The sequence below is a fragment of the Protomyctophum bolini genome, assembly GCF_963924005.1.
Source record: "Protomyctophum bolini genome assembly, chromosome: 13".
Lineage (NCBI taxonomy): Eukaryota > Metazoa > Chordata > Actinopteri > Myctophiformes > Myctophidae > Protomyctophum > Protomyctophum bolini.
Window position 1 is genome coordinate 13,310,768 of NC_137874.1, and position 9,867 is coordinate 13,320,634.

The window sequence follows — 9,867 nt, forward strand, 5'->3', positions numbered from 1 at the left end:
ACACAAACACATATAGACAGACAACACAAGGACACACACAGCCAGAGACTGTGACATTCACAGCTTCCTCTGTCGGATGCAATGCACAATCCACAGTCCACACAGCCCTGGCTATAGGCAAGATACTGTATGTGCTCCACGGAGCACCATTTTCTAATTTGCAAAGACATAAGTTGAGGAATGTTCCCTTGGATTCCTTACAGTAACCAAGTAGAGAGAGCTGAAAGAGAGAGAGAGAGTGTGTGTGTGTGTGTGTGTGTGTGTGTGTGTGTGTGTGTGTGTGTGTGTGTGTGTGTGTGTGTGTGTGCGTGCGCACGTGCGTGCGTGCATGCTCTATTTTTCATCTGTTCTTCTCTCAGTCACTGTGACTCCTCCACCTTCCTTTCGTCTCTGCTCCATGCCAGCGTTTGTTCCCACTTCCTCTCCTCTCCTGTCCTCCTTCCTGTTATCTCTCTGTCTCTCTCATCCAGTGTCTTTCCCAGCAGGCTGAGTCAGGATGACCCAGAAGGAGAGAGACCAGTCCAGTTGTCAGAGTAAACAAACAGCGCAAGCCATGCATGGCAACCTGTGTTTAGTGTTTGGATGCATATTTACAGCGTTGGAACATAGTTAGGAGAGCTACCATTATAATAGTTGAAGTGACAATAACCTGTGTTTATCCATGCATGCAGAGTTTCCCGAGCAGCGACACCCTAGCGCTGTGACGCTCAAAACAATGTGTCCTCCTCTTGCAGCCTGGTCGGGTGACAATAATGTTTCCTCTGGCGATTGGGTTGCCTCGTGACACACTGACAAGAGACATTTCCGCATACAATACATATCCATGCAGTGATGCATTTTTTTCTTCTTTTTTTTAGCAGATCTTGTGATTAAATATTGGACAGGACAGGCACGAATAACCTAGCTGTCCCAATCTAATCATTGGCAGTAACACACCCTTTCATACTCTGGTGGTAGAAGGTCCACCTCTTGGAAATGTAGTTTTAGTACTGAATTTACTACTGTGAGGCATACAAATAGAAGGTGAAACACAGTGAAAGAAAGAAAGAAAGAAAGAAAGAAAGAAAGAAAGAAAGAAAGAAAGAAAGAAAGAAAGAAAGAAACAACAACTTGGCATTCACAAAGCACCCCATAGTAGTATAGTTTAATCACAAAATTAAATCGTAAATGGGGGGGTTAGGCTTAAACCATCATACATCAGAGATACCCAAATCTCCAAATTCTATATACTATGAAGAAAAGAAACATTGGATTACAGCCCAATTCCCTCAGGCTGACGTGTATATATAGTGTCAATCCAATAGAGCTCACCGTTGGCAGATTTTTCTTTCCATAAGATTCAAGAAGATTTATTCATCACATGCTCATACAAGTATATGTTGGTTTGGCATGCTCCGCCAGACTGTGCAAACTATGTCCAACATACACAATGAAAACAAAAAAACAAGATGTTATAAAAACAAGGTATAATTTGAGCAGGTTATATACACAGGTACTTAGCAGCAATAAGTGTCAAGTGTATCAAATAGGATACCACTTTATTCATCCCCAACGGGGAAATTCAGTGTCACAATTACAGCACAGCATGTGTAACAAAGTATAAGGTGCATAGTAGACAGTCTAGACAAATAATATTGTAGGCATAACTAGGCAGTAAATAATGTACTAAACCATATAATACTGTAATACCGTAAACCATAAAATAATGTACAGACAAGAATAAACATGCACACGAAAGCACACCCGCAAAACAATACAAACAGCACCCCAAAGAATACAACAATACACTATGCTCACTCTGCAAGCATATAGACACACACTGGTAGTGTGCACAGTGCAAGTGCAAGTGTAGAACATTTTAAATAACATACGGTATAGATGTGCAAATAAAAAGACAAAATAATGAGGACAATGTGTCACCCCAGCACACGTTTTCATCAGCTCCAGCTCCAGTTATTATTAATATTATTATTTTTAAATAATAATAAAGAAAATAAAAAGCAACATGCAATATCTCCCACTCTTGGCAGTTCAATGTGTTTAAAGCCCTGGTATCCTAGAGAGGAGATGGGAGGTGAGGTTTCATAATCATATCATTGCACCTGATGAAGTTCAATCTTGTGATCATTAATCCTTTAATTGAATTCAGCATGCGTGTATAGTTCTGCCTTTAGAAGTCTTATCACCAGGGCATTTTAATGGATAAATTGCTCATTCATTTCTTTGCGGCTGCATGTAATAAAACCCTTAACAGGAAAACTTATTTTGTGCAGTTTTTTTTTTACTTTGATGTTTAAAGATGGTTGCATGTGTTCAGGTTGTGTGGCACATCATGGGCACAATTGCCACATGGATAATTGCCATCTTTTGGGGGAGCTAAAACAGTATGTTTCGGACCTGCCTGCCTTAATGCTGGCCCACACCAGCTTGTTGTGCAAGCTGGGACCTCTTCTGTAGGCAAGGGGCTAATGCTGGTCCAGAGGCCAAAACAGACCAGTGTTTTAGAAAGGTGTTTGTGAGAATATATATCTTACAGTAGGCCCAAGGGGTATACGCGTGATTGGCTACAATGCTGCCGAGTGCCGAGTCACCGTTGAAGTGTTGCTTCAAGACACACTGTGTAAAAGTAAAGGGTAGGGTTCAAAAGCACAGGGCACATGGGGTTAGCGGCAAGAATGAGCTTTTCTTCCATTTACGGAATTGTGGGGAGAGAGAAAGGGGGGTGGAAATGGTGAAATAAAAGCTTGATTGCTTGATGCTTCACTGCGCCATTGGAGCTCTGAAAAGCTCGAGCTATGCTCAACTATGATTTAGCGCCCATCATGCTGCAACAAATGTCGGGCGTTACTTTGTCGCTCCATGTCACTGGCTTCCATTGATAATTACTTGTAGCCTGACAATTACTTGCACAAGTAGCCTCTCACTTTTGAGGCAAAAAAACCCAACCACAGCTTTATCAACAAATTCCTCATTATAATGGCATACAGTAGGCATCCACGTCTAGCCTACAGTATAGATGGTAATAGCAATGGTTTCTTTCTGTTGTGTCTGAAATCAGTGTTACGTTTATGAAGGCCAGCGTCTCACTGTCCACTAATGTAGACAATTAACATTGGATACTCGAGAACATCAATAGTATTCAATACACCTATTACTATATTAACAGAGCTTCTTAATACGGCACAGTTGAGAAGCAGGAGTTCTATTAATTAAAACTATTAATCTGGTGTCAGTGAGGTCAGATGTAGAGTTGCTGGCCGGCTCCATGCAGATCTAGTATGTCAAACCATGTATGGCTATCCAGGGTTTGACGTGGTTATGTTTTTTTTCCCCCTTTTTTAATTGATTGACGTTTTCAGGCCTGAAACAACAGAGCTTCTTAATACGGCACAGTTGAGAAGCACATATTGAGACGTGACCATATATGGAGGCATGACGTGACACGACACGACTGACGGGAAATTCAGGTTTTCATAGTAACTGCGACATACAGTCGCAATTATAATAATATAATTAATTAATTAAAATGAGTTTATACATTGAATCTTTTGCCAAAGCAAATAAAACACAACTTGTAGGCCTATTGGAATAATGTTTAGTTTTTGAGTGCAGGTGCAACCACTCCAAGGAACAGCAATGTCCGTGTGTCTCTCTGAGAGAGAGAGAGAGAGAGAGAGAGAGAGAGAGAGAGAGAGAGAGAGGTGGGGGGTGGGGGGTAGTTGCACCACTCAGTTCACATGGGTGTGATTTTTTAACTGACTTATCCCTTAATAATAATAACTTACGGGAAAAAGAGAAGCCAGCTTGGGACTGGAAGTCCACTGATTTGACATCAGGCAAACACACATGTGTTTTACGTCTCAGTGTCCCTGCCAACAAGAGATGGTGAGTTATCTATGATCTATTCAAGTCCACACACACACACACACACACACACACACACACATGCTCGCGCGAGCACACACAGAACATTATGTGTTGTTAGACGTACAGGAAAATAACTGAATGAATTAAAGGAAGGTGTGTGTGTGCGCGCGTGTGTGTGTGTGTGTGTAGGGAGGGTATAAAAAGATTATTTAGAAAGAAGAGAATGTTCAACGAAAGATTTACAACACACACACACACACACACACACACACCTCCTTAGTGACTCAGATCAGCACTTCACACATCCAAGTTGCATAGTTTATGCCGATCCTGAAGAAATAATACACATTTTGTAGTTTATGTCTCACCTGTTTGAGATTAACATTCTGCCCCGTATTCATCTATCTATCTATCTATCTATCTATCTATCTATCTACCGGTATCTATCTATCTCTGTCTGTCTGTCTAATATAACAAGGTTAGACAAAACCGAGCCGTATTTGGCAAGTTATTTGGCGTTGTTCTTTGCCAGGTCAGTAATGTTCACTGCCACGCTGTGAGTATGCAGAGCAGGTCAAGTGTACAATAATTGAATGACAAACACTAGGAACACAAGAAAGTTACACAATCAATTCTTATACTAAAAGGAATACACATAGGGAAACTATTGAGTCAAAGAGAACACCCATATTGCAACAACATCAACAAACTCACACATGGAACACAAGGAACTGACGGTTTAAATACCACACAGGTGAACACAACTGACCATCAGGACACATGTGACTGGGGTTAACAATCAGAACAATCAAGCATCCTCATAAATCGCACCATTTATGAGTCAGAGTCAACACAGACAAAGGGGACACGTGCGCACACACAAGCACACAGACATATTATTACTAATTGCTTGTCTGTCTGACTTTTTCTCCTCCATCCACCCACACTCTTCCTCTCATGTGACCTCCCTCCTTTAATTCATCCACATTTCTCCTTGCTACTTCTCTCTCTCTCTCTCTCTCTCTCTCTCTCCCTCTGTCTATTGTCCAGATGCTTTTACTTTAGTGTGTCGTAGACTAGTGTGCCGTTTTATGTGTTTCTCACTCTCTCCTTTCTCCCAGGCAACATTAGCTACTTCATCCTGCAATGCCACTGTGGAGATATAATTCCCCCCATCTGGTCCTTGGTCTCCCGGGGGGCCTCCTTCGTTGGACGTGCAGAGGGGACCTCCCTAGGGAGATGCCCCGGAGGCCTCCGTTCTTGATGCCTGAACCACCTAAGCTTTTCAAAGTGAAGGAGCATTTGCCCTATTCCCGCCCGGACTATAGAACATCTTACCCTATCCCTAAGGGAGGCGCCAGCCACCCGTCTGAGATCCACATGAATCCGTGATCTTACACTTTCGGTCATATCCCACACTTCATGACCATAGGTGAGAGCAGCCTAAGATTTAGACTCTCGTAGATGTATTTATCGATTCTGACATTTTCAATCTACGAGAGTCTTCATTACCTATGGGTCGTCGTTGGACCTAGAATTGCTCTTAACATGTACAAATGCAAAATCTAACGTTCTTACACTTACACTGCCACACTTCTCAGGTTGACATGCGATCTGTGTTTTAAAACCCATGGATGCGTTGTTTAATCCACATGTCTCGGAATCTGTCATCCATCTTGGATCTCTCCTCGTCTCCCCCAATGAGTGCAACTGGCTGCGCAACCCTGACCGCCAGGGGCGCTGTTGCGTAGTTACAATGGAGGACAGATCCAAGATGGATGACAGATCCGAATTTCCGAGACAGAGTGGATCAAAACACTTTTTTTATTTGAAAACAACGCATCTATGGATTTTAAACGCAGATCGCAGGTCAACCACTCAACCTGAGAAGTGGGGCAGCAATGTAAGCACCTTAGATTTTGCATTTATACATTTAAGAGCAAAGCTAGGTCCTGGGGGAAAAGACTCAGATGTCAGAATCGATAAATACATCTACGAGAGACTAAAGGCTCATACATAGTCTGGATTTACGGTGGTGGGGTGACCACCGAACTACAACATGACATCACGAGCCGCGGTGAAGAGCAAACCACCGCCACCGCTCCAGCCCTTCTCTCTGTTTTTACTCACCACTGCTCAACGTTATTTCAGCTCCGGTGGTCACCTCACCACCGGAGCGGTGGTCACCTCACCACCTAAAATCCAGACTATGAATAGGCCTTAACTCTTAGGCTATAAGGTGAGAGTAGGAACAAAGATTGCTCGGTATATATCGAGTGATTTTCATCACAACAATGCAGTACAGAGACGGCAATACCGCTCCTGTTGATCCGGCTGATCTCCCTCTCCGTCCTCTCCTCACTCGTAAACAAGATCCTGACCTACTTACACAAGATACACAGATTATACTTGAACTCCTTCACAGGCATGAGACCACCCTACGTGCGCATCTCCAACAGCCTCATTGACAGTGCATCTCCTCTCCTGCCTGCAGTCCCAACTCCACTTACGCACTTCTTCGACACACGAAACTATATGTAATCTGCCTTGAAAAACTTAAACTTAGTTTCTTTGGTTTCTCTCAGAGTTGCATGTTTTCATCATTGCGAGATCTTTGGGATTAATCATATAAAAACCATCCCTTTTCCTTTAGGCTACTGGCTCTTGTTTTGTTGTAATGTTGTTTTCAACAACGCCAGAGGTCCAGTCTGCTCCAAGCTAACCTTTCTCTTGCAGCAAAAGAAAAAGACAAAACCACAATACAAAAACATCTCAGTACTAGTTTAAATGATGTCACTGATGACATTTATGTTTACCAAAACTTCTGTCAGTCTGTCAGTCTGTCTGTATATGTAGTAGGCTATTTTAACATTTAATAGGATTCCCACCACAGGCACAAGGTGCAAAGTGTTAAAGGGGGTAAAATGTGCATTCAGGCAGTGTGTGTGTGTGTGTGTGTGTGTGTGTGTGTGTGTGTGTGTGTGTGTGTGTGTGTGTGTGTGTGTGTGTGTGTGTGTGTAGCTACTGTGTCAGCTGCAGACAAGTGCAAACTAGTCTATACTGTGAAACTCCCTGCAACTCAACAGAATTATGCCCTAATCACAGAAAGCTGAGGTGTGTGTGCGTGTGTGTGCATACTTGCGTGTGTGTGTGTGAGTGAACCGCACACAGATGTAAGCTGTAGATGTGATCATCTACATCTGTGTGTCTGTGTCCACTAACCACACAATCTATCTAATCGATCACTGTCTGTTCTTGGCATCACTCCCCCGACGTCGTGAAGACATCTGGGGAGCCGTTGTTTACAAAATGACCTGCTTATGCATTGCACAGCACATCCATAATGAGGTCATGATTAGAGCCTGACTGATATGTCAGTCGGGCCGATATATCGGTCATTATTTGACTTTTTGAAGGCATCTGCATTTTTGCAGCTTATTATTGCTATATGATATCATAACTCATGCAATGCCTCTTGTTTTTATGATGATCAAAATGCCTTATAGGCCTAATGGTTCTGTGTTGAATAGTGGTACCACTCAAAACATCTAGGCATTGGTTCATTGCATAAATACATTACATGCTGAATGTACCGGTAATGATGACTATAATCAGTTCTTATAAACTGTCATCATGCCCCCCCTGAACATAAAGAAGTGTCAGGGTAAACGTCACATTCCCCATACAGCGCTGCATGTATAGTTCTGCTTCAAGGGCTGTTTCATGATTACATTTCATATTAATGTGTAACCTCTGTTGAAATTGATCTATGTCATGCAGGGGAAGTGCAGCCATGTACATTTATTTTTATTTTAGTGGTAAACTTTGTTTATGAATTTAAAGCAGAAAGGGGGAGGAGGCACAACACAAACTACAATACTGTCAACAAAAAGTCAAAAGACTCACATGTAGGACCGAATTGCAGAAATACTCAGGAACCAAAGAAGAGAGGGGGCAGTAGTGGCTCAGTGGCCGGATGGGAACCGCAAGGTTGCCAGTTCCGCAGTTCGAACCTCGGGCTCCCCCAGAGTTAGTGTCAGAGTGTCCTTGAACAAGACAATGAACCCCAAATCGCTCCCGATGTGCTGGTTGGTGCCTTGCATGGTTTCCACCGTCATCGGTGTATGAATGTGTGTGTGTGAATAGGTGAATGTAATGCTCAATCTATGTAAAGTTGTATGAATGTGTGTGTGAATGGGTGAATGTAATGCACAATCTATGTAAAGGTGTGTGGATGGGTGAGTGTAATGCACAATCTATGTAAAGTGTATGGATGTGTGTGTGAATGGGTGAATGTAATGCACAAAAAGCACCTTGGATAAAGGCGCTATATAAATGCACCATTATAAATGCACCCTTAAGAGTCACTGTATGACTTACTTTACAAATAAAATGCATAATTAACAGAGGCACACCACACAGGGCATTACATGGTAGCCAAAGTTCTCTGCACTAACAAACAAACTCTCAGTGCAAAAGGCAGATATAACAAACAAGCAAAGTCAAAGTGCCAATAAATACCCGAGGCCTCAATTAACACAAACGGTCACAGCTGGGAATCCCAGGTGGACCCTGTCTCTCAACCAATGAGGAGAGGAGTAGAGCTCAAGGAGGAGGACACCACACCCTGGCCAAGGGCAGAGTCACATCCGGGCAAAACAGGGAAACATTAAGCAGGAGAGCTTACATGGCAGAGGCCATAATTGTGACAAATACCTGACAATTACGCAGTACACATAAATATAAAAAATAACAATATCAATGCTGCAAAATTTGATGTGTAGACAAGGGCAAATGAGAGATGCCAAATATGGATCAGTACTACAATTTTTACAATTTGTAAGCCTAACTTTGGTTCAATGAGTGCAATGAACAAATTTACACTGTAGCAACCTGTGTCTGGTACTGACAAATGTGACAAATGAAGATATGCACATGCTAAAAAAATTGAATGAATTATGTACTGGCCATATATGGAGCATGTCTTGAGTGTACAGGGTTTGATGAGGTCAGATCAACATATGGAATGTCAGAACAGGAAGGACAGGTGGGGAGACATCTACATAATGGAACGTCAAAACAGGTCAACTCCATATATGGAGATCTAAGGGTTTGAGGACAGATATAGAGTTGCTGGCTGGCTCCATACATGCAGATATAGGTGATGATCCAGTCTTCTCCATATGGTTATCCAGGGTTAGATGAGGTCAGTGTTGTGATCTTCATATATGGAGATGGCCACATATGGTGGCGTGATGTGTCACGGGGGGTGACCTATAAATGGAGGTGTGATGTCACAAGGCAATGAAGGCATGACCATATATGAAGGCATGATGTCATGAGGTGTGACCATATATGGAGGTATGATGTCACGAGATATGACCAATGACCATATATGGAGGCGTGACAAACACACACACACACACACACACACACACACACACACACACACACGGAAAATGTGCAATTTCATAGTTAACTGCGACCTTTGGTCGCAAATATAGTAGCCTATTTCATCCTCCCCTCTCTTTCCTCAAAAGTGAAACAGCTGAAAAACTCAAAAATTCCAGTTCCTGGTCTGGTTGCTGTTGAAACATACTACAGTACTTCATGGTAGCCTACTTTGCATGTTCATTTTGGCTGCTGCACCCGCACCAAAGTGGGCTGCTATTAGAAGTTTGGAGGCTTGAGCTGTCAGCTGCGTGCAGTATCTGCAGTGCCAACTCATGTAGTTATCCCACTGACTTCAGTGTTTAGTTAACTTTAAACGTTACCCTGCATCAGTGGCTAAATATCATTTTCTTTTAAAAGTGTTTAAGTATCGTTTTGTGCAGTAGATGTCTGCATTTGCCTGGAGGAAGTGTGTGCGTGTGTGTCTGTGTGTGATGTGTGTGTGTGTGTGTGTGTGTGTGTGAGCGACTGTGCGTGCATGCGTGCGTGTGTATGCGCATGCAGTGGGTCCTCCTATTGCTGACTCCGTGCCAGATTTAAAGATCCCAG